At 36.4% G+C, this 26,685-nt stretch overlaps 1 protein-coding gene across 5 annotated transcripts in view; it reads left to right on the top strand.

Moving 5' to 3' along the window:
* The first annotated feature begins 2,867 nt into the window (after window positions 1-2,867).
* Window positions 2,868-26,685, top strand: part of ptprea (protein tyrosine phosphatase receptor type Ea) — a 158,590-nt gene continuing 134,772 nt past the window's right edge. For 4 of the 5 annotated variants that reach the window (XM_030163566.1, XM_030163565.1, XM_030163564.1 and 1 more), the window contains exon 1: window positions 2,868-2,974. The gene's annotated coding sequence lies outside the window, so the exon portion shown is untranslated. Of the gene's footprint in view, window positions 2,975-3,158; window positions 3,265-26,685 lie in introns of those variants that run through there. The other variant, XM_030163563.1, reaches the window with a different exon arrangement.

Raw genomic sequence — 26,685 nt, 5'->3', positions numbered from 1 at the left:
TAAAACTTTCTGGAGTATAGGACATAAGTAATGAAACCAAACAGATCAAATGATTTAAACAAAATAAAAAACCCAGACATCACAGTGTCTACTTCACTGCTTCATATGTGAATTGATGGATGTTCAAGGTTTGTTGCTTTATAACAAATTAAACTGATTTGTTTGTGTATTTTTACTGCATGAAACAACAGAGGGCGCTGTTGTTCCAGCAAAAGGAACTCACCACCTCTTTAAATATAGTTTCAAGAAGATTATTTTTTACTTATATTTCTGTTTTATTCCTGTTTTGAACTTTCTCATATAAGGATATGCAGTCTTATTGTTAGTTTTATATTATATATTATTAGTAAGTGAGTAATAAGTATAGTATTATTATAGATTTAATCTTTCTTTTTTAGGGCTTTTGTGCTTCTAATGCTGCGCTTCTACTACGTGGAACTGACTCGGCTTGACCCAACTTGGGTACCAGATACTATTCCTGGAAACTGTTTCCATCACAGGATACTACCAACTTTACAGTACCTGGACGTCATAGTGATGCGGCACATTACTATCAAGTCGTCTGCTCAGAGAGTCGCTGATAAACTCACTCGTTGCATGTTGTCTCATCAAATTCATGCTGAATTTTTACATCGGCCACCAAAGACTGAATCTCCTGACTGATTGGTGTAGTTTTACAGGCTGTCATCATGTGGATTAAGCTACCGCTATATTTACTGTAAACTTCTGCATCTGTTTTTTGTAAAACAGCAGGTCACAGAGACAGCTTTTTGACCAATCAGTGGTCTGCAGTGTTTACACGTCACGTTTTAGCATCTGGTCCGCGGTCCAGGAACTTCGGCGGAGGTGATACCAAAAAAACTAGTACTGGGTACCAGATTCCAGGTCCTTTTTCGTAATGGAAACACAAAAAGGCCGAGTCGAGTCAAGTCGAACCAAGCCGGTACCACGTAGTAGAAATGTGACATAAGACTTTGCCATTTTAAATGCTTTTATTTGTATTATTATATTTATTAAATTGATGCTAATAGACCTTGCAACACACCAGTATTGATTCAGAACTTCCATTATAGTAAAACATGAGTAAAATAAAATAAAATAGTGTTCAAATAATGATATTAGTCAAAATAATAAAGAATGAAACTCCATTGTCCTATAAATATAATAAATATGCAGGTTTATACTGAAAATAAATAGTATGTGTTCCTCTGCAACATAAAATGTAAAACACAAATAAAAAATTAACAGAAAAATGAGTAGTATCTTACATAAAATTAAGAAAGGAAATAAGTACCCTCATAAGGTAAGTATAAATCGGGCAATAAATAATAAAATATGGAGAAAAAAAAAACAAAACAAAAAAGAATAAATATGAAAATAAAGAATACATTATTTTCTGAATTAACCTGAATCTTTATTGGTTAATTGACACTATTTTAAAATTTCTTTCTTTTAGTAATTTAATTTTAATTTTATTTTATGTATGTATTATAATGGCATATTTGTTCTTCCATACATTTACATAAAATGATGATCCATGCAGTTTAATGTTATTTTTTCCCAGTGGCGGCACCAGGATTTTAAAAGTGGGGGGGCAACTGGAGGGCAAAGAAAATGTTGGGGGGGCGGACAAGAAAATTAACACTTTGCGCTTTAGCGGCTGATATATATATATATATATATATATATATATATATATATATATATATATATATATATATATATATACATATATATATAAATATGTAGCCTATCCGTTACACTTCAAATACAGGGCAATTTTTGATAAAATCAGGTAATACTTAATGCTTTCAAGGTATTTGTTAAAAACTACAGCATGAACAACTCAGACTTTCTGTTATGATTATTTAATAGGTACAATCTACTACTACACATATTTCTCTAAACACATCAGAAAAACATGCAGCAATCAAACAGCAATGCCAATGTATACAAGTTAATAAATGTTGAAAACAAACAAAAAAAAAACAATAGCCTAACCAACTAATCAAACAAAACGTATGTATACAATGGCTTCCACTACATGCACATGTATATAATCACTGACAACATCTGTAGACTTAGGTCCACTTTCATACTGACCGGTATAATCTTTGAGCAGAAATTTAAACTGAGTGATAAAACAGACCTGAACAGTTAACAAAACTATTTGTAATTAATAGTTGGGTTCAAAACATAAAAAACAGTCCTTATGCTACTCGTGCTAATTCTTTGCTTTACATTTCTTATGTAGAAGAAAGATGAATGCAATACAAGCAGAGGTATGAATCCATTCCAGAACTGCAGGAACACATAGCATTCTGAACCTAGAACTATATTATTCAGAAGAAACCACCTCTGCAGGTCTGCCTGGGTGGATTATGAGTGGATCAAAATGTGTTATGTACACTTTCAATGATGGATTTTTCATATTTCTTCGTTGCCCGAATTTTCCCAAAGATTTGCCCAAATTTGGGAGGGGGCAAAGGTTGTGACTGGGGGGACATTTGCCCCCCCCCCCCCCCACTTGGTGCCGCCACTGTTTTTTCCTGTTTCTTCTTCTATTTTTCCCTGTGTATATTTGCTTTTTTTTCTCATGTCATGTTCCCTTCTTCTCTGTCCATCTCTGTCATGTTTCTAATCAGACTAATGGAACCCGGACCCGGTTCTCCTCTCCTGGTGGCTGGTCATTGACGCCTGGGGGTCTCCGGGTCACAGTGCAGGTCCTGGCTCCTCTTCCTCCTCTTCCTCCTCTTCCTCCTCCTGCTGCTACTGTAATACTGTGCTCGTCCAGGCCGTGTCTCCCTCTCTTCGTGGAACCCTCTCCGCTCAGGTCTGTTCTGTTCTGTTTCATTTCTGTTCTGTTGGAGTAAACACTAACTCCTCCTTCCCGGTGACAGGCGGCACCGCTGAAGCATCGCCTCGCCTTTTCCAAGACAATCTGCGCAAAGGACTCACCTCCGGAGCCGTCCAGGTGAGTGGAAACCCCACATTTTCTGCTCCTTTGGTGTTTTTCGGCGTGTTGGCGTGGGGAGATGATCCATATGTGGGTCATTTTCCAGTCCGACGCCAACGCCGTGTTACCTGTCCGTTACGCACAGCTGCGGCGCGTGGTGAATTCCCTCCGCTCGTTACCGACGCGTCCATTTCAGGTGCGCGGCTCGTTTCTGCTCACCCACTGAACGCGTTTGTCCTTAAACTGCTTGGGTAAATAAATACCAGGAGGGGAAAAGACAACCTGCAGTGAACCCCGTGCGCCAAAATGTGAGTTTTTTTCCCCCAAATGTTCCAATGCTCGGTTCTCCTCTTATTTTCTAGAACGCACCAAAATTCTGACTCTGTCTCCACATCCACTAGAAGGTTTGGCTGCGTGGACTATATTTGGGCTAGTTTCAACATGTCCTGGGTCTGCATATCAAATGGATCTGCTTAGACTTGCTTATTGCTGGTGTTTTGACTCCTGACGTATGACTGTTAATATGCAGATGATGGATGTAAGGTGGGCGCGTAATTAAAGCCCCCAAGGAGAGGGTTTAGGTCCGGAGACAGGGTCAGGGTCAGCATCAGCTCTGAAGCTGATGAACCTCTGCTGTCAGACCTCTGTAAAGTCCAATTTGGATGAGGAACTTGAAAGAAATGTTTAACGAAGCAGAGCAGACGTGCATGCTCCACTGGTCCACTCCAGCCTTTACTGAAGCCTCCACAAGCTCTGAGGTCCCACTAATTTACACAGATGTTGGAATGGAGTTAAAAGTAAATGTAAGGAAGACGATGAGGTGATGAGGTTTCAGGTCGAAGTCTGGAATTGTCCAGGGGTTTGAAGAAGGAGGAGGAGCAGAGTGTGTTGCATTTAATTCCATGTGCAGTGAGACATTAAGCATGAAACAGATGCATGGACAGAGTTGGTTAAGGCATATGTGGATGCAGAGATGCTGCTTTTATTTCCTGTCATGTTGGAATTTCTGATTATTTGCCTTTTAATAACTATATGGGATGTGTTTACATCCACCTGTTTTTAGTGGAAAAGCATAAAATTTACAAATACTGCAAAAACATGTGGCATACATGGATGCAGAGATGCTGGTTTTATCACGAGTGTGTCCTGTCATGTTGGAATTTTGGATTATTCGTCTTTTAAAAACTTAATGGGATTTGTTTATGTCTAACTATTTTTATTGGAAATGCATAAAATTTACAAATATTGCAAAAGAAAAGTGGCATATATAGATGGAAAGATGCTGGCTTTATCACGAGTGTGTCCTGTCATGTTGGAATTTTGGATTATTTGTCTTTTAAAAACCTCACGGGATATGTTTATGTCCAACTATTTTTAGTGGAAATGCAGAAAATTTACAAATATTGCAAAAAAAGGTGTAAAAGTTGGCATAAATGTGAAAATGTGCAGGTAGTTGTAATGATTAATTGTGTATTTGTGCATTTATAGACTAATGTTCACTAAATCAGAGCAAGAAACTAATACAAACCATACAGTTTGGGCAAATTTAACAGGTTTCTTCTGTTTTTTTATTGAGTTGGCCGTTAAAATGCCCATAAACGAATGAAATATCCACAAAGTCATCATTAAAGCACAGAATAAAGCCTTCATAAGGAGATTTAGCATCATTTTACCAAAAAAAACTCTATTTCAAGCTCTGAGGTCTCACTAATTTCCACAGACGTTGATGGAGTTAAAAGTAAATGTAAGGAAGACAATACAGCAGCACAATGAGGTGATGAGGTTTCAGGTCGAAGTCTGGAATTGTCCAGGGGTTTGAAGAAGGAAGAGGAGCAGAGTGTGTTGCACTTAATTCCATGTGCAGTGAGACATTACACATGAAACAGATGCATGGACAGAGTTGGTTAAGGCATATGTGGATGCAGAGATGCTGCTTTTATCACGAGTATGTCCAGTCATGTTGGAATTTCTGATTATTTGCCTTTTAAAAACCGCAAAGAATACATTTACATCCACCTGTTTTTAGTGAGAAATGCAGAAAATTAACAAATATTACAAAAAAAAGGTGTAAAAGTTGGCATAAATGTGAAAATGTGCAGGTAGTTGTAATGATTAATTGTGTATTTGTGCACTTCTAGACTAATATTCACTAAATCAGAGCAAGAAACTAATACAAACCATACAGTTTGGGCAAATTTAAGAGGTTTTTTCTGTTTATTGTTGAATTGGCCATTAAAATACCCATAAAATAAATGAAATATCTACAAAGTCATCATTAAACCATAGAATTTACAATTTATTTACAAAAAAACTAGGTTTATTTCACTGCTAATGTTATAAGATCCTGTTCAGAAGAATCCAAATGACCTGTGTGTTCATCATCAGGTGTGACTGATAAATGTGAATAAGTGCAGACAGATGTAGCCAATACTTGTGTATTTGTGCATTTATAGACTAATATTCACTGAATCAGAGCAAGAAACTGATACAAATCATACAGTTTTGACAAATTTAAGCGTTTTCTTCCATTTTTTTTTCTTGAATTGGCCATTAAAATACCCATAAAATGAATGAAATGTCTACAAAGTCATCATTAAACCACAGAATAAAGCCTTTAAAAGGAGAATTAACATCATTTTATTTAAAAAAAAAAAAAAGAAAAAAAAAAAGGTCTATTTCAAGCTCTGAGGTCTCACTAATTTCCACAGACGCTGATGGAGTTCAGACTAAATGTAAGGAAGACAATACAGCAGCACAATGAGGTGATGAGGTTTCAGGTCGAAGTCTGGAATTGTCCAGGGGTTTGAAGAAGGAAGAGGAGCAGAGTGTGTTGCATTTAATTCCATGTGCAGTGAGACATTAAGCATGAAACAGATGCATGGACAGAGTTGGTTAAGGCATATGTGGATGCAGAGATGCTGCTTTTATTTCCTGTCATGTTGGAATTTCTGATTATTTGCCTTTTAATAACTGCATGGGATCCGTTTACATCCACCTGTTTTTAGTGAAACTGCAGAAAATTGACAAATATTGCAAAAAAAGGTTGCATATATGGATGCAAAGATGCTGGTTTTATCATGAGTGTGTCCTGTCATGCTGGAATTTCTGGTTATTTGCCTTTTAATAACCACATGGGATGCGTTTACATCCACCTGTTTTTAGTGGAAATGCAGAAAATTGACAAATATTGCTAAAAAACGTGGCATATATGGATGCAAAGATGCTGGTTTTATCATGAGTGTGTCCTGTCATGTTGGAATTTCTGATTGTTTGTCTTTTAAAAACCTCATGGGATATGTTTATGTCCAACTATTTTTAGTGGAAATGCAGAAAATGTACAAATTTTGCAAAAAAAGGTGTAAAAGTTGGCATAAATGTGAAAAAGTGCAGCTAGATGTAGACAATAATTGTGTATTTGTGCATTTATAAACTAATATTCATTAAATCAGAGCAAGAAACTAATACAAACCATATAGTTTTGGCAAAATGATTTGAATATTTAGCAAATTTAAGCGGTTTCTTATGTTTTTTTGTTGAATTGGCCATTAAAATACCCATAAATTAATGAAATATCTACAAAGTCATCATTAAACCACAGAATTTACAATTTATTTACAAAAAAAAAACTAGGTTTATTTCACTGCTAATGTTGTAAGATCCTGTTCAGAAGAATCCAAATGACCTGTGCGATCATCATCAGGTGTGACTGATAAATGTGAAAAAATGCAGACAGATGTAGCCAATACTTGTGTATTTGTGCATTTATAGACTAATATTCACTGAATCAGAGCAAGAAACTGATACAAATCATACAGTTTTGACAAATTTAAGCGTTTTCTTCTGTTTTTTTTCTTGAATTGGCTATTAAAATACCCATAAAATGAATGAAATGTCTACAAAGTCATCATTAAACCACAGAATAAAGCCTTCTTAAGGAGGTTTAGCATAATTTTGCAAAAGAAATTAGGTCTATTTCAAGCTCTGAGGTCTCACTAATTTCCACAGACGCTGATGGAGTTAAAAGTAAATGTGAGGAAGACAATACAGCAGCACAATGAGGTGATGAGGTTTCAGGTCGAAGTCTGGAATTGTCCAGGGGTTTGAAGAAGGAAGAGGAGCAGAGTGTGTTGCATTTAATTCCATGTGCAGTGAGACATTAAGCATGAAACAGATGCATGGACAGAGTTGGTTAAGGCATATGTGGATGCAGAGATGCTGCTTTTATGTCCTGTCATGTTGGAATTTCTGATACTTGGCCTCATAGGATGCATTTATGTTGGCTTGTTTTTAGTGGAACGGCAGAAAATTAACAAATATTGCAAAAAAAAAAAAAAAGGTGGCATATATGGATGCAAAGATGCTGGTTTTATTATGAGAATGTCCGGTCATGTTGGAATTTCTGATTATTTGCCTTTTAAAAACATCATAGCATGTGTTTATATTGACCTGTTTTAGGGGAAATCCAAAAAATTAAGAAATATTGCAAAAAAAGGTGTAAAAGTTGGCATAAATGTGAAAAAATGCAGACAGATGTAGCCAATAATTGTGTATTTGTGCATTTATAGACTAATATTCACTGAATCAGAGCAAGAAACTGATACAAATCATACAGTTTTGGCAAATTTAAGCGTTTTCTTCTGTTTTTTTCTTGAATTGGCCATTAAAATACCCATAAAATGAACGAAATATCTACAAAGTCATCATTAAACCACAGAATTTACAATTAATTTACAAAAAACTAGTTTTATTTCACTGTCAATGTTATAAGATCCTGTTCAGAAGAATCCAAATGACCTGTGTGTTCATCATCAGGTGTGACTGATAAATGTGAAAAAGTGCAGACAGATGTAGCCAATACTTGTGTATTATTGCATTTATAGACTAATATTCACTGAATCAGAGCAAGAAACTGATACAAATCATACAGTTTTGGCAAATTTAAGCCTTTTCTTTTGTTTTTTTCTTGAATTGGCCATTAAAATACCCATAAAATGAACGAAATATCTACAAAGTCATCATTAAACCATAGAATAAAGCCTTCATAAGGACATTTAGCATCATTTCATGAAAAAAAAAACCAACAACTTTATTTCACTGTCAATGTTATAAAATCCTGTTCAGAAGAACCCAAATGACCTGTGTGTTCATCATCAGGTGTGATTGTGGTTAATTACTGCTGATTGTGTTTGGACACAGGTGTGTGATGCATGGTGAATGTACAAGGCCTGTCCTGCTCAGTAATGGATTATATTAAAGCTAAAAGTGGATAAAAACAGTAGGAGGGACTTCATCTGGACGTTTCATGAACATTATGGAATGAAATCATGTTTTTGAGGCAAAAAAGGTTCATATATGTAGATCTGTCAGGTGTTTGGATGGAAATGAAACACTGTCATGTATGAAGAGCAGCAGAAATAGGAGACAGACACGTGAACAGTCCTGGATTTGAGTGACTTTTTGCAGTGGAATTGTTGTTGTTGTTGTTGTTGTTGTTATTGTTATGATCCAGGTTTTGATGGTGTTGGTTCTTTTTCATACTGATGTGTTTTGGATGATCATGAACAGTGGTTTGGATTTTGTCTCTGATGTCTTTGTGTTTTGGATCATGTTGGAAATGAGTGTTATTATTATGTTATGGTTTGGATTTGGTCTGATCCATAAATGGGAATAAATAGGATGTGAGTGTCCACCCACTGGTTCAGTACATGGAAGTGAAGGCAGCGTGTGACAGGTTCAGTTCCCATGGAATGAAGGAGGTTCTGTTCTGTTTTCACATGTTTGAGGTGTGAGTCGTCTTCTTTTCCTTCTTCTTCTTCTCCTCCTCCTACTTCTTCTCCTCCTCCTTCTGCTCCCTTCTTCCTCTTCTACTCCTCCTTCTGCTCCTTCTTCTTCTCCTCCCTTGTACTTCTCCTCCTCCTTCTGCTCCTCCTTCTTCTTCTTTTTCTCCTTCTCTTCCTTCTCCTTCTTCTTCTTGTACTCCTGCTCCTTCTGCTCCTTTTTCTTTTTCTTCTGCTCCTTCTCCCTTCTTCTTTTTCTTCTCTCCTCCTCCTCCTCCCTTCTTCTTCTTCTCCTCCTCCTTCTTCCACTCCTTCTCCTTCCTTCTTCTTCTCCTCCTCCTTCTGCTCCTCCTTCTTCTTCTTTTTCTCCTCCTTCTCTTCCTTCTCCTTCTTCTTCTTGTACTCCTGCTCCTTCTGCTCCTTTTTCTTTTTCTTCTGCTCCTTCTCCCTTCTTCTTTTTCTTCTCTCCTCCTCCTCCTCCCTTCTTCTTCTTCTCCTCCTCCTTCTTCCACTCCTTCTCCTTCCTTCTTCTTCTTCTCCTTCTCCTCCCTTCTTCTTCTCCTCCTTCTGCTGCTCCTTCTTCTTCTCCTCCTTCTCTTCCTTCTCCTTCTCCTCCCTTCTTCTTCTTCTACTCCTCCTTCTGCTCCTTTTTCTTTTTCTTCTGCTCCTTCTCCCCCTCCCCCTTCTTCTCCTCCCTTCTTCTTTTCCTTCTTCTCTCCTCTTCCTCCTTCTCCTTTTTCTCCTCCCTTTTTCTTCTTCTCCTCCTCCTCTTTCCGCTCCTTCTTCTCCTCCCTTCTTCTTCTTCTCCCCTTCTCCTCCCTTCTTCTTCTTCTACTCCTCTTCCTTCTGCTCCTTCTTCTTCTCCTCCCTTCTTCTTCTCCTCCTTCTCCTCTCTTCTTTTTCTTCCACTCCTCCTCCTTCTTCTGTTCCTTCTTCTTTTTCTTCTCCTCATTCTCCAGCTTCTCCTTCTTCTCCTCCCTTCTATGTCTTTTCCTCTCCTCCTTCCTCCTCTTCTTCTCCTTCTTCTTCTTATAACCAAAATAAACTTAAATTTCAATATCAAATAAATACAGTCCCTCAGTGTGAGCCAGCTCGAGGTTTTTGCTAAAATGTTTTATATTTATGAGCTCAATGAACAGTTGAAGTGTCGATTCTATGCAATACTGGCTCTAATTCTCAAAATTCCAAACTATGACCATGATAAAGAACCAACTTGTAATGTTTGCATTGTAATAGTGAATGGAAATAAGTATAAAAGGCGCAGATATTTGTGAACTGGGTTATAATTTGCAGTATATTTCACCGGAAACACATGAGACAGATCTGCCTGAAGGATGTCAATGCAGGAAAATAAAGCAGTTTAAAGTCATTCATTCATCCAAACCTGTTATTTTAGCCTTGAAAATCATTAACGTCTCCTTCGTTTGCAGCGATGGTTTGACATAGATGACACAAAACATGCAGAATTAGAAATATTCCTGTTATAATACTGAGGAGGAGCGAAATTCAAGAAAATAACGAGCAAACGAGGACTCTCCTGCTCACAATGTGGATTTGAACAGAAACTCCGCCTCCTTCCGTCCAACAGGTTGTGGCGTCCAGATGTTTAATCGCAACAATCAGGCCCATAAGCAGCAGTTAAACACATGTGACGGCGTTTTAGTCCAGATTTAGACCAGGAACTGCAGCTCATAATCAACAAAACACACTTCATCACATCAGTCCACGTCTTCCTCGACCTCCTCTGGCTCCGTTTCAACTCGTCTCGCAGTTTCACTTAATGATTCATCGCCTTGATTTCCTCCTCTCTCCCCTCTCTCCGCTTTCATCCGTCTCTGGTATTTCTGTATGAATTCATTTCCAATTACGCCATATAGACTCCACCAAGAATGGCGATTGCCGCGGAACAAGTTAATGAGGACGCCGCTAAATAAACAAACAGCCGCCACTCGACGAGACAAATGAGATTGTGTGAGGATGCAGGAAGAAATAACGTCGGACTGCCACCGGCAAATTGATTCGGCTTTTATCATTTCATTTTTCCTTCTCGAGTAATGCAATTCTGTGGCCTGGGAAGAAGAAAACTGAGCTTATAGATGGATCACATCCTCCCGAGACCCAGAAAACGTCTAAGTTTTGGCCTTTTTTTAAACTTTAAGCTCATTTTCATGCACACAAATACTAAATATTGTAATATGTTTTGTCATATATAGCAGCAGATTTGTCCCCAATGCGCCAATGTTTTCACGTATGCAGGGTTCATACGGGTGCTTGAAATCTTTAAAAATGCTTGAATTTCAATGTTGCGTCTGAAAGGTGCTTGAATTTTAGTTTAAGTGCTTGTAATTCTAACTCTGATTTGATTTATTTATGTATTTTTAATATTAACTGTTAACTATTATTTGATGACAAGCCAGAGCTACTTGCAGAGAGGTGATACATTTTGAAAAATAAAACTTAATGTCAAAAAAAGGAAATTCCCAGATGTTCTCAGGTCGATCCCAGGTACATTTTCATCTTAATCTTTGCGAGTGCATCTGAAGAACGCCAAGTAGTGTTGTTTTTTTTTTTTTTGATAAAACTTTGTGTTTTCCTTTAATTTCTAAACTTTTTGCTGTTATGAAACATAATATTAGATGTTTATAGCATAATACAATGTACAGCATTGTGATACAAATAATCCTACTTGTAGATATGTATTGTATGGTGTACAGTTGTGGAAAAAATTATTAGACCACCCTTGTTTTCTTCAATTTCTTGTTCATTTTAATGCCTGGTACAACTAAAGGTACACTTGTTATCATTATATTTGTCCAAACAACAAAAATAACTCATAGTAGTTTAATTTCAGAGCTGATATCTATCCATTTTCCATGTTTTCTTGATAAAAACCAAAATCACTTCAGTTCTTCCATCAATGTCTATGTCATTGTACTGACAAAAACAGTGCTTTTAGTCATTCCGTGTTTTCTTTTCTGTCTGTTTTAGTCACTTGATACACACAGGAGTTAGTACTTGATTGCAAAACTGTTGTTTTTGATAACTTTTTATGGTCTAATAATTTTTTACGCGACTGTATATGTAAACGGGATCCAAAACAGGAAGTTACCATCACTACATGCGTGCATACTCCAAAAGAAATCCGATAATGGACTGAAACTTCTGAACCAAGGTTTTCGATTATCGCGTTTCTTAAGTGCAAGTAAACACGTCAGATCTGATTATTACAGTTATCTAATTACTCCCAGGTATTGGATTTTTATGGTCATGTAAACGGTGTCTTGATTGGAAACAGCATAGTGCAGCCGTTTTTCAGATATATTTTTATTTTTTTTAATAGATTAGATTAGATTAGATTAAACTTTATTGATCCGACAATGGGGAAATTCAGCGGTTAAGGCAGCAACAGAATAAAGTCCAAGAAAAAGTGTGCGTGGTTAAAGGTAGTGCAAAAAACTAAATATAATGATAATAACAGTAGTAGTAATACGTTCTATACAGACTGTACATTTTCACCAAGTATTGGAACATGGCAGTGGAATTGCAAAAACCAAAAATGTCAGACAGTACAGATGAGACACATACATGGAATGTCCTTTGTAGTAGACAGTGTTTTTAGTTCTTTTTTCTTTGTCTGTGAAAGCTGTGAAACTCTTATCCTCTACAGATGATAAAAATGCATTTCTGGGTCTCAAGAGGATAAAAAAAAAGGCTTTGGTACTTTTTTTTATTGTCAGAGCTCAGATGAGTTAATAAAAACTAAGACACAGAAGTAAAATTGTGCAGGTTTGTTACTTCAGTGGCTGTTTTCGACCTACATTTAATTGCCGTCTGCCACACAAGCCAAGATGTTATTTTCACGTCTTTTTTTTGTTTTTTTTGGCTTGAGTTAAAACTCTAAAATGTCATATTGGAAACACTTGTGCAGCGCGTGTTTTTCAGGCGTGGGTGTGCTCTGCAAAGCGAACAGATGTGGTGATTAATGAAATCCACAGCGAGATGGAGGAGAATGACTCGTACATACCTGGAGTTTCTTGGGTATAAACTCTCAAATCTCACGCCTGGAGTTAAGTCCCTCCGTACACGCCCACCTGCCTACACTTAAAAACCTTCCAAACGCTAACTCTGAGCTTTGAGACTTCACACCACGCTGTGTTTCAGCCACTTTTAAGTTCACTTTTACCCCTAAAAAAAAAAAAAAAAAAAAAAAAGGCGAGGAAGGAACTAATTGGCATCAAGTCGCAACGATTAGCGCTGATCTCAGCCCGACCCAGAACGTGTCAGATATTTGCCGGTAGAAACAGGTTCAGCCTCATGAATTACACATGCGGTCTGTAATAGCACAATCTGCGTTTTGACAGAAACAGCGTTTGTTTTGTTTTTTTCCTCGCCTCAGAGCACATTAAGCTGCTGCATGTTGCAACCGTAGGCTTGTTTGTGCTTGTGGCTAATGCTACAGAATGCAAACCCTGCAGAGTGAATTTCAGCATCACACTTAAATGATTTACTAAAGATAAAACATTACAAGTTGTGCTCTGTGAGGAGATAAAAACGCACACTTAACCAGCCACTTGAAATAAGCGTTGGTAATTTGTAGCGGTGCACGTAGCACAAACCAATTGTGCATTTTATGACTTGACGCATTAAATTTTCACCATATAATCTACATACCCTAAGGTTTCACTTCACACATGGAGGCAGTTTGTACGTTGTTTGTTTATGCCTCATCTGTCTGCACTGTAATCATGCAAATCTTTTCCTTCCAGTGAAGATGCTTAATTTACTTGACAAATCCAAGTGTATGTGTTTATTCCCCAGTGTAAAGGCAGCTATAACTCAGACGCCGCTCTGACAACTTCTGTCTCATGTGTATGTGGAATTATAGTACAGTAAGAGCAAAAAAATACCAGATAATTGATGCATACCGCTGCTGTGCATCCAAAAAAGTCCCAATTTTAAATGTAAAATGCCTCAACAATTGAAAATACACTATATGGACAAAAGTATTCAGTTGTTTCTTTTCTAACAGGGGTCAGGGATACAAAACAATAGTGGCTTTTCCATTGGACATATGCAAAACTTTACCAATATTTACTAAATGTCGAAAAAACAGAAGTGTGTAATGTCAGTTTTTCCATTAAATCACAAATGCCATGATTTATTAATTTATTATCGCGAGATGACACGAGACGTCATTCCATAAACATGGTGACGATGGTGTTGATTTACAGATATATTCATTATTATTATATATTACCCCTCTATCTCATACTAAATTTTAAAAAATATTCAGTTTCCTGGTGTGTCCACACATACCACGCCATGTTTGTTCTAAAGCTCTTCTTCTTTCCTTGTTGTAACATCCGTTTTTTTTCTGTGTTCATGTAACTCTAGTTGTGGAAAAAGGTCTTTCCATTTGCAGTTTTGAAAAACCACCTCTTGCCAGTGCAAAAACTTTTAATCAAAAAACGAGACAATTTTGGCGAAATTGTCGTTTTTCCATTCGGTGAATTTTTATGCAGTTTATGTAAGTTCTATTCGCGCAGTTTGAGGGTTAATGGAAAAGAGAGTAATAATGACAAATTTTGTGCTACATTTCACTATGAAAAAATGTTATATAACTAAAGATTGATTGACTGATTGAAATTTCATAATATGCTTTTATATTGGGATAATTAGCATTACATTGGTTAGTTTGGTTTAAATTGTTATCGTTGCTTCCAAAATGCCTCAGAGATGGTTTTTACTTAATTTCTCTCAACATTGACTATGATTTTAAATGTTCTACCTCTAAATTTCTAAAATATTTTTCATGCTTTGACTCTAAATAATTATTTTCTACCACAACTAACCATCTAATTTCTTCACATCTCACTTAGGAAGAAAAATTTCCCATTAGAATTTAAGGAAATATTGATGTTTATAAACTATATGGAAAAAAAATATTGGGACGCATCATGTCTACAGCTATAAGATGTCCTGTTCATGATAACATCAGTATTTCTGTGAAGTTTAATGGGAACTATAACATTTAAAATCATAGTCATGTATAAAAAAAAAAAAAAATCCATATTTCCTTAAAGTTTAATGGGAGATTTTTCTTCCTAAGTGAGATGTGAAGAAAGTAGATGGTTAGTTATGGTAGAAAATTAGTATTTAGAGTCAGAGCATGAAATATAGTTTAGAAATTTCGAGGTAGAGCATAGAAACAATGAAGAAAGCTTCTGATAATGGATTTTATCGGCTGACATCCTTGTCACCATGACAAAAATGCACTGTCAGAACAATTTTTGACTCTATTTTACACTTGGCAACAGTTGAGCTGATTTACATCAAACTGATAAATACCTAAAATTCACCTAAATTGATCAGTGAGCATAAAACTAAAAGTATGGAACTGAGCATCTAACTGCAAGAAATCCAGGTGATTCTCAGATTTGTTTTGAGCTAATATTGTACCTCGAAGTCAGCATTTCTGCTCGAGAAGCCTAATATTAGACATCAGCCTCTGTCGGAGCCAAATTCTGCTGAAACTGACACAAAAAAGCGCCACAGATTTATCTTTTTCTACTAATCTCTGTGTCTACACTCTCTGCTACTGTCAAACATCATATATTCATAAGAGTATTTTTCCTGTGTAGAGAATTACTCATAATCCATCAAATTTTGTACTATTTCCACATCACAACTAAACACTGAGGGAGTTCTTTATGGAAAACTCTGTTTTATTAGAAGTCCTGCACTGCTGTTGTGACGACACTGTTTTTTACAACAAGAAATATTACTTTTGTGGTTTACAAAGAAGGCTTTTGACAGGTCTTGTTGGTTGTTCAAGGGTTTTACCGCACAATCCCTTTTTTTCTTCCAAACCTCTAGGAATTATCGCTGTTTGTCTAAACTGTAGATAAGAAGAAACAAGAGAATCAGTAAATGAGATTTTTACACATTTTTGACAGATTTTTTTTTCTAATTTCGCTAATTCAGTAAGTATCAATTGGATATTGTTGCATAGTAAAACAAGTTAACATTCTGTTTTTATGTGATTATCATTATTTTGTAGGTTTGTATATATAGCTGGGTCAAACCCCCCCCCCCAGAAATACTTCAGTTTAACTCATGAAAATATTGGTGATTGTAATCAATAGTAGATAAATTGGTGATTTATGTAAATGTTGTTGTTTTTGTCAGATTGCACAAAGTTGGCTGTTACACTACTTGTGATGATTCGTTTGATTCGTGATGATTCGATTCAAATGTTGATTCGTCTGCTCTGATTGTAAAAGAAATAACAAAATCACATTCTATGCAGATGATGCTATTGTCTTTATACAGTAAATGACAAGTCACAAAATCACTGTATTTTGCCTTGAATCTTACCATTAGTGTAAAAACATTCTATTTCTGTGTAAGATTTTTGTTGTGTCCAGAATTGGCAGATGTTGTCACTAATTTCTTGTGCTTTCTCGGTGATATCGCAAAGTGGTGGTTATATAATGATGAGCGGTCGAAGCAGTGGTTTCGAGGACCAAAAAAGCAGAAGCAGAGCATGTGAGCAGAGTTGTACTTCCTGCCTGGAGGATTTTAGAAGCTTCATAACATGCATTCACAGAGAAGTAAGACTGAAAGAGGGTGTGCTGGGATCACAGGTTTTTTTATTCAACTGTACAAAAGCACTGTATCGATATTTTTACGTATTTATTCAAATGCAGATACTTTGGAGGTGAATTTTTTTTGTTTATATTTTATTTCTTATTATTTAACACTCTTTTATTAAATAATGTTCGTTCCTTTGTTGCGATTGCACAAAAATAATGTTCTGATGTTAGTTATGAACTCATGGAATATGAACATTTGAACAGGATCTTAAACTGTAATGTCTGTAAAACATAATTTAAGTTTTAACACAGGAAAACTTTGTGATATAGCATTAGATCCTGTTGTGATCAAATAAAAATGTGTTTAGTATTTGTGCATATTTCTGGCATTATTCAATTCTTCAAGGAAATAATCATTTAAAAAAAGAAACAAACAAAAAATTGCCTTTTTAACAGTATCTTGATGTATCATATCGTGATCCTAGTATTGTGATTTGTATCGTATCACCAGATTCTTGCCAATACACACCCCTACTATTCATACATGTATTAAACATGGCGATAAATTATTTAGTTTAAACACAGAGCTTATTGAACATGAAATGTGTCACCGCTTGATCTGGCCTTCCAGTCTGTCCTATAAGCAGGACCCTGTTGTTGTTGTTGCTGTTTCTGATGAAACTGTGTCCAAGCTGAAGCTGGTTTTAGACTGTGATAGGTCTCTGCAGATCAGAAACATGTGGACAGAGATCAGGGTTCTCCTCTTCGTCCTCCCTCATCCTCTGGTTGCATCAGAACCAGTAAACCATCTGCTCAAAGGAGGCATTGTGAGTTCGTCCTGTGAGATAACACAACGCCCGAGCACATGAGACGCAACAGAACGATAATCTAAAATTAAATCTGTCATCTCCAAACTAGCGCTGCTTCCCCTTGAAACCCTTCGCATCGTCTTTTTTTATCACCATGCTGCTGTGGACTTACCGTACTGACCGTTTGTGTGCTCGGATTTGGAGAATAGACCATTTCCTGTTAGGGTTTTTTATCTACTTTAATGCAGCGTCCATTGGTGGAATGTGTGCTAAGCTTTTGGTCTTGACTAGGCCGTTTCTCGCAGTTTGTTTTTTTTTTTTTCCTGATGAGGCAAAGATCTACAGCTTCATGATCAATCTTTCAATCACCTGCTAAGCTGACGCAGACAGATCCTGACGCATTTAATCCTATAATCAATACCAGATGATAGTTTAAACAGTTTGCTTAATCATTTAATACGTGGCCTTTGGTGTGATTTTACAGCGCTGGCAGTTTCCTGAAGGATCTCTTTAGATGTGGAGATGCATTTTCCTCAGCAGGTTAAAGCAGTTCATGTCAGTATGAGTTTGTCCTTGGAGAATCCTGCTTTTTCTGACTCGTAGTTGCATCATGTTGTGTTTCCCAAATTATTATATAACGAACCCAGGCGTGAGGATGGAGATTGAACCCTTAGACGCATGAGTGTCCAGACTTACGTTAAAATGAATGTGTTTTTATGCCACTTTTGTTAAAAATAATCATTTGTATTATATTTTGGTCCATGAAAGAATTATTTCATGTTAGAAATATTTTCTATTTTTCATATTTTAACATTTTTAACAATTTTTTTTTTGTAATATTTTGAAAATTTGAAAAGCAAAGAATATATAGTAAGTATATAACAGTAATAGAACTATGCCAACATGCATTTTGTAAGTGAGTCCTTTGGTTTTGCTGTTGAATGAATCAAAGGTTCAGATGAAATTCCATTGTAAACTTCCCACCTGTGGAAGCTTGAGGTTGTAATCCAAAAACTACCATTTCATAAAATCTATAAAAGGTAAATAAAAAATTTTAAATGCGTGATGTCAATGACATGTTTCTTGAGGAATACCTGGAATATGTAATAATAGCAACTTTTTGTTACAAAGATATTGCAAGAAAACAACCTCACTGGGTCTTTTTTTTTTGACCCACTCATGCATCTCTGGGTTAATGAGTGAAATCCACCTGGAATCACCAGATTTAGGAAAATGTTGCTATCTGACCATCTCTAATTTGCTTCATATTTTCAGGAAATAATGGTAATAGTCTTTGTAAATATTGCAGAAAATTACAGCCTTACATCTTCAGAAGTTTTTGAGATGTTAGGCCTTGAAAGTGTGGTGTGACGTGGTTTTACAAACAAGTGGTTCTGAAGAAGATGTTAAGTTCAACAAGTCATTACTTTTAATGATAGACACAAAGTTTCAGGTACAAGATGTCTTTATCTTCTGAAAAACATTCACAGTTACACGTTTGGCAAATGAAAACTGTAAAAAAAAAAAAAAAAAAAAAAGTGCTTCAGAGAAACCAGATGATGATTGATGGATTTAGGTTTAGAAAATTGTGTTAAAGACGCAGCGAGATGAAAATAAAATGACACATTACAAGATGAAAACAAGATAAAAACAACAAAATAGATAGATGTACTTTATGTATCCCAAACTGGGAAATTAAAGATGATAACAAGATGAAAAAGAAGGAACAAAATGTTAAAAGATGAAGATAAACAAAAGTAAAATGATGTGACCAGATAAAAATGTTGTAATGAAAATGACATGAGGTGAGAAGTTAAAATATGCAGCAAGAACAAAGAAATATAAAGGATGTAACAGGATAAATGCCTGATCTGTGCACACCTGAAACTCACCTGAGGTCACCTGAAACTGTCTTCTAAATATGAGGACATTGAACAGTTTACTTGAGGTGAATCAGGTCTGTAACTACCTCAGAAAACCCTCAACACAATGTAGAAGCTGTCTTTTGTAATCGGAGTCTTGAACTTGAACCACATAAGTGGCGCTGATATCGGGGTTAGCGCTGTGTTTTGGATGTAACCCAGGCCGTGCAGACAAGCAGCTCAGCCTTTCTGGTTTTAATAAAAGCACAGAACCCTGGGAAGTCCTGAATGATGTCACTGTGCAGCAGCTGCCCACGAGTAATATGTTGCATTTCCCCCTCCAGGCACCACATAGTTTCCCTATTGTATTCCTGTCAGTCGCTATTGGAGCTAAGTACAAAGTCCACCACAAACTCTTAGAAGGCAAGTTTTCAGAGACACAGTCTGTGACCTTGATGTTAAAACTCTGAAAAGGAAACAAACCCAGTCAAAAAAAAAAAAAACAAACTCAAAACAAAACACTTCACATCTGTCAGTGTGAAGCGATGCAGCTAAAACCTGTTTGTAAAAATCCTCCAGTCCTATACTTAACACTTCCAGCTGCCTGTGGAGGAGTGTTGACAGAGGTGATTCGAGGATAAGCACATATTTCATAAACTATAATTTGTCTTTAGGCTGGAGAATATGGAAACCTAATTTGGTGACCTGCTCAGGGAAGCCGTGTGGAACCCAAAAGAGATTAAGTCCCGACACTCTTTGGCCTGATTTTAACTGAAGTGAAAGTAAACATTTCAAGCTCCGGTTTAAAATATGTTTCAGTCTACTTTTTTTTTTTTTTTTTTTATCTGAGTGAATGACTAGAAAAACAAATATTAGGTTTTCCTTGGGAAACAATGGGGAACCTACAGGCGGGGAAGGTGGCTAATAGCGCTTTGACAGGCAGGAAGAAAGAGACGGAGCTGCTGTAGAGTCCTTCAGATGTTGGAGGTAAATGAAAATGAGATGCACTCATTTTATATGCCATGCCCACACATTCTTAGAGAGTGGGATGTTTATGATAATGTGTCTGGAGTTAAAAGATGCTGCAGATAGGAGGAATTTGTGCTTGTGAATTAATGCGTGTTTGTTGCATTTGTGTATCTGCATTAGAGCGAAAGGGGCAAAAATGTTGTTATGATAAACAGTTTTCAGTCCCTCCAGAAAAAGGCGGGCAAAAAGCCTTGATTATGTGGGCAAAAGTCCTTGGTTGTGTGGGCAAAAATCCAACATTATGAGGGCAAAAATCCTTGATTATGTGGGCAAAAACCCTTGATTATGTGGGCAAAAATCCAAGATTATGAGGGCAAAAATCCAACGTTATACAAGGCAAAAATTCTTGATTATGTGGGCAAAAATTTTTGATTGTGCACGCAAAAATCCTTGGTTTTGCGGGCAAAAATCCTTCGTTATGCAGGCAAAAATCTTTGATTATGAGGGCGAAAGTCCATGATTATGCAGGCAAAAATCCTTGATTATGAGGGCAAAAATCCAAGATTATGAGGGCAAAAATCCAAGATTATGAGGGCAAAAATCCAACATTATACAAGGCAAAAATTCTTGAATATGTGGGCAAAAATTTTTGATTGTGCACGCAAAAATCCTTGGTTTTGTGGGCAAAAATCCTTTGTTATGCAGGCAAAAATCTTTGATTATGAGGGCAAAAGTCCATGATTATGCAGGCAAGAATCCTTGATTATGAGGGTGAAAATCCAAGATTATGCAAACAAAAATCCAAGATTATTCGGGCAAATATCCTTAATTATACGATGGAAAATCTGGGGGTTTTATGTGATTTTATGCAGTGAAATTGTGGGAATTTGCAAAAATCTGACACATTGCGAAAATATGAGGGAACTGGAAAAACATGCATTTCAATGAACTAAAACGTTTCTTCTCCCACACCCTGTTCACCCCACCCCCGCTTTTGTGTAGGACATTAGGTTTTCTCTGTCTTTTGCAGATATTTTTGTCGGCAAATGAGCTGCATTTCTCATCATCTTGAAGGACTTTTTCTGAGGCTCGTGATTCGTTTACCTTCTGTGGATGCCCGAGCTGAGGACGTTGCGTGTTGCATATTACATCAATATCCGTGTCAAGTTACAATGCAATATTTTTAAAATTTTATGCATAAAAGTGGGGGGGATTATGAAATCATGTGAACCAACAAGATACGCAAAGATGAAAATGTCGCAAAAAATGCAACAAGATGAAAACAACACAAATGATTTTTAAATTAAATGAAAAACATGCGATAAGATTAATATGTATGTACATATATGTAAGAGGAAATAAGAACCAACAAAATGCACAAAAATGAACATGTTCCAAAAATGCAACTGGATGAAAACGATGTAAAAGGTGCCATGAACTTAAAAGCACAGTCTGAAATCTTATTCAACACATTTTATTTGATAGTGTAAACAACATGACCTTGAAAGGAAACTAAAGATAGAAAAGTGTATATTACGGAATAAAACCATAATTATTATTATTACATTTCCGAGGCCTAATGTGCAGATATTTATCCTTTCCTTTTTAATCTGCGACATTTCTCTAAATCACTATTGAACGTTTTCTAACCTGCTTTGAATTGATTCTGGAGGCAGATGTTTTATCTCATGTGATGCGTATTGGAAACTAGATTATCTCCTGTCATTTCTGCAGCGTCGTAAACTATAAAGCGTCGAAGTTCCACCCAGTCCTGTGATTCGACATCATCAGCCTCTGCACATGTTTAAAGCATGCGATAAATTTCCGCTCCTACATAATAAAACGTGGCACCGATCGGCGGCGGCAGCTCCAGACTTTATTAACGTCGGATCATTTTCTTTAACTGTCTCGCATCAAATACAGTCAGCTCATAAAGTTCTGTGTTTTGTGGCATGTTTTGGAGTTTACAGGCTCTAAAACGCATCATTTCATGAGCCTCATAGCCTAATAACCAAAGTCATTCATTATATAGACAAAAGTATTGGGACACGTTGAATTCAGGTGTTTCTTTTCTAACAGTAATAATAACAAATGTCATAATATAGTTTCATATTGTGATAAATATAATATTGATTATTGATATTGATGTTTTTATCTCAAATCATCATGAACAGGACATCTTACAGCTGTAGACATGATGTGTCCCAGTATTTTTGTCCATGTAGTTTATAAACATCAATATTTCAACGTATAATGAGACATTCAACATTATTTAAATGATTTTAAATGTTCTACCTCTAAATTTCTAAAAAAAATTTCATGCTCCGACTATAAATAATAATTTTCTACCACAACTAACCATGTAACCACCCTGCACACATGATGTGTCCCAATATTTTTGTCCATGTAGTTTATAAACATCAATATTTCAACATATAATGAGACAGTCACCATTATTTAAATGATTTTAAATGTCCTACCTCTAAATTTCTAAAAAAATTTTCACGCTCCAACTATAAATAATAATTTCCTACCACAACTAACCATGTAACCACCCTGTAGACATGATGTGTCCCAATATTTTTGTCCATGCAGTTTATAAACATTAATATTTCAACATTTAATGAGACAGTCAACATTTATTTTTGATAACTTTAAATGTTCTACCTCTAAATTTCTAAAAAAAAATTTCATGCTCCGACTATAAATAATAATTTTCTACCACAACTAACCATGTAACCACCCTGTAGACATGATGTGCCCCAATATTTTTGTCCATATAGTTTATAAACATCAATGTTTCCTTAAAGTTTAATGGGAGATTTATCTTCCTGAAGTGAGATGTGAAGAAAGTAGATGGTTAGTTGTGGTAGAAAATGATTATTTACAGTCAGAGCATGAAAAGTATTTGAGAAATTTAGAGGTAGAACATTTAAAATCATAGTCATAGTTGAGAGAAGTTGAGTCACAGCCATCTCTTAGGCATTTTGGAAGTAAAGATAACAATTTAAACCAAACTAACCAATGTAATGATGTTTATCTCAATATAAAACTATATTGTAACATATTAGTCATTACTGTTTTGTATCCCAGACCCCTCTTAGAAAAGAAACACCTGAATTCAATGTGTCCACATACTTTTGTCTATATAGTGTATGTCTTAGGCATTTATACTATGAGGTTAGCGATTTCATATCAGTCCTTGGGCGCTCAGATGTAAAAAGGAAGTTGAGATATTGAAGTAAAGAGTGAACAGAAGAAGGAGGAAGTCACGGTTTGCCTGTGTCATTACAGAGGTTGTTGACATGGAGGAGTACAGTGCTTAATGAATAATGGAAGCTTACTAAAGCAGCCCGTTTCCTATTCATTCTTTCAAGGCTGCTACACAGAGAGTTGTGTGTGATCATCATGTCAGGCCTTCAATATTTTCATTGTGTGTCCAACTCTGTGATGCAGTTTGACGGCCTGGAATGCCTCCAGTAAATACTATCACACCAAAGAAGCACAATATAGGACAATAGTGGAACTCAGACGAGCTGCACGCTGCTTTTGATGATGACATCAAATACAGAGTAGTAAAACACAGCTATGTATTGAATTTATGCTAAAATCTCGTGTTTCAAATTTTTTTGTGTCGTTTAACTCAAACAACCATCAGTAACCAAAACCATCTACTGATCTAAACTGTTTTACTACCTGCCGATCCACTAATTCTATCAGTAAATAATTGGTGTAAAATACAGTTGTTCACCATCATCTTCTACAACATTGATTCACCAGTAAAACCCATGGAGTTCGATAAATGGCAGGGATGTAGAAGGTTGGTTTTATGTTCAGTTAATGATATATATTTTGCTGAAAACATCAATTTTCCTTCTGTTTTGTTTTAGTAACCTTTACTCTGAGGTTTTATGAACATCCACATCACCAGTGAATTAACTACAGGAAAATACTTGATATTCACTGAAAAATGCAGAATGCAGGGGAAAATATTATTGTATATTATAATAATTTTTTTCAGTTTTCTCTGTTTTGATATAATAACCTTTGAATTTACACTGAGTTTTTAAATTAAATATTTTGGAAAATATATGATTTTCACTGAAAAATGCAGAGCTTAAAATCATAAATAGTGGTAAATCATTTAGGAAAGGTTATATGTACATAAATACTTCCTTTGTAAGTTAGCACAAAAAAATAGTTTTAGGTCTTTAAGGGTTCAAAGCTAATACAGTAACAATAGTTTGGACTAAAACTGGACTACAGAATATGATGCAAAAACTCGACTTTAACCCTCAAAGTCCCAAACAACCACCGTCGACCAAAACCATCTACTGATCTTAAATGTTTAATACCTGTTGAACCTCGAATCCTATCGATACATGTAAATAACTGGTGTAAAACACAGTTTGTCATGTTTTCATGGTCATCAGATATGACCTATTTGGACGTTCAGAGGCTCCGTAGTTACCATGGAAACACCATCATCTTCTATAACATTGATTCAACCAGAGTGTGATAAAGGACAGTGGTTGGAGACACTTGTTTTTATGTTCAGTTAATGACGCATTTAGCTGAAAACATCAATTTTGCTTCTGTTTTGTTTTAATAACCTTCAGTTTACTCTGAGCTTTTATGAACATCTACATAATCAGTGAATTAACTATAGGAAAATCCTCAGTTCTAACTGAAAAATGCAAAATGCAGAGGAAAGTATTGTAATAAATGGAAGTAAATTGCTGTGGAATGGTTTAATGCAGAGAAGCATTCATTTAGAAGCCACCACAAAAATAGCTTTAAGTATTTAAGGCTTAAAGAGCTTTGTTTTTTTAATTCCTACTGTTCCCAGCATGCAGCAGCTTTTAAACCCTTCACTGCGACAACAAAGAACCACTCAGATCTTTAACATTTTTGATGCACCTTCAAGTCCTTCAATGCAAATGCAGGGAATGAGTAATGTAATTATAGGGAAAATACCTGCTCGACACTGAAAAATGCTAATTGCGGGGGATAATATTCTGATAAATGCCGATAAATCACTGAGGAAAGGTTAAATGTTGAGGAAAAGTCTTGAAGGCTTAAACTATAGGTGGCGCTGTGGTCACTTCCTTTCAGAAACTGATCGCTGTAATAATGACCAAAGCGAGGCGGTGGTCGGGGACGATCATTAATTTAATGGATGCATTGTCACTTTTGTGTTGAGCTGAAAGGGAAGTAGCATGGCTCATTAGGTGACATGTCTTTCATTAAAAGAACCTTTTAACTTTTGACTCTTTCTGAAGCTTCTCAGTGTCCAGGCGTGTTTTTTCTGACTGTGATGAATGGGAGTAAATGAGTGCAGTTAGATGCTGCAGCGAGCCACAGTCAGGGGTTATCCGACATGCCCTGAATGCTGATGGGCACCGCCAAGCCTAATGTATGGAGCAGAACCGACGCCGTCCTGTGGGATATAAATGGCCCAGGTTAAAGGCAGTCTGAGTCGTGGAGTCGGGTGCAAGAATTCATCTTATTGAACTCCTGTTGGTGTTTAAAATATCATTTAGGCGGCTGCTGTGTGATTGGATTACAGGGGAATCTGTGTGAAAAATGGCGACATGTTACACAGAGATAAGCAGATCACACATCCTGATGGCTGGAAAACAGTATAGACCAGGGGTGTGAAACAGAAGGCCCGTGGGCCAAAACCGGACCGCCGAAGAGTCCAGTCTGGCCCGTAGGATGAATTTGCATTGAAAATCATAGTCATAGTTGAGAGAAATTAAGTAAAAACCATCTCTGAGGCATTTTGGAAGCAAAAATAACAATTTAAACCAAACTAACCAGTGTAATGCAATATTTATCCCAATATAAAACTATATTTTATGCCATTTGTGATTATTGTTTTGTATCCTAGACCCCTGTTAGAAAAGAAACACCCGAATTCAACATGTCCACATACTTTTGTCCATATAGTGGATGACTTAGGCAATAATGCTATGAGGCTCATGATTTTATTCCAGTCCTTGGGTGACATGTTACACAGAGATAAGCAGATCACAAATTCTGATGGCTAGAAAACAGTATAGACCAGGGGTGTCAAACAGAAGGCCCGTGGGCCAAAACCGGACCGCCGAAGAGTCCGCTCTGGCCCGTAGGATGAATTTGCATTGAAAATCATAGTCATAGTGGAGAGAAATTAAGTAAAAACCATCTCTGAGGCATTTTTAAAGCAAAGATAACAATTTAAGCCAAACTAACCAATGTAATGCAGTATTTATCCCAATAGAAAACTATATTTTATGCCATTTGTGGTTATTGTTTTGTATTCTAGACCCCTGTTAGAAAAGAAAGCACCTGTCCACATACTTTTGTCTATATAGTGTATGACTTAGGCAATGGACTCTATGCACAGCCTCACTACTTCCTGAACTTCAGGTGGGTCCTTTATTTCCTGTCTTTCATTATTGGACACACTGATTAATCCAGGTGTGTCTAATTAATCAGTCACAACAAGAAGTAGCAGACACACCTGGATTAATCAGTGTCCAATAATGAAAGACAGGAAATAAAGGACCCACCTGAAGTTCAGGAAGTAGTGGGGCTGTGCATAGAACCTATCATGCTATGAGCTAACGATTTTGTACCAGTCCTTGGGCGACATGTTACACAGAGTTAAGCAGATCACAAATCCTGATGGCTGGAAAACAGTATAGACCAGGGGTGTCAAACAGAAGGCCC

The sequence above is a fragment of the Sphaeramia orbicularis genome, chromosome 19, assembly GCF_902148855.1.
Source record: "Sphaeramia orbicularis chromosome 19, fSphaOr1.1, whole genome shotgun sequence".
Taxonomy (NCBI): Eukaryota; Metazoa; Chordata; class Actinopteri; order Kurtiformes; family Apogonidae; genus Sphaeramia; species Sphaeramia orbicularis.
This window is presented reverse-complemented; position numbering and strand designations above follow the sequence as displayed.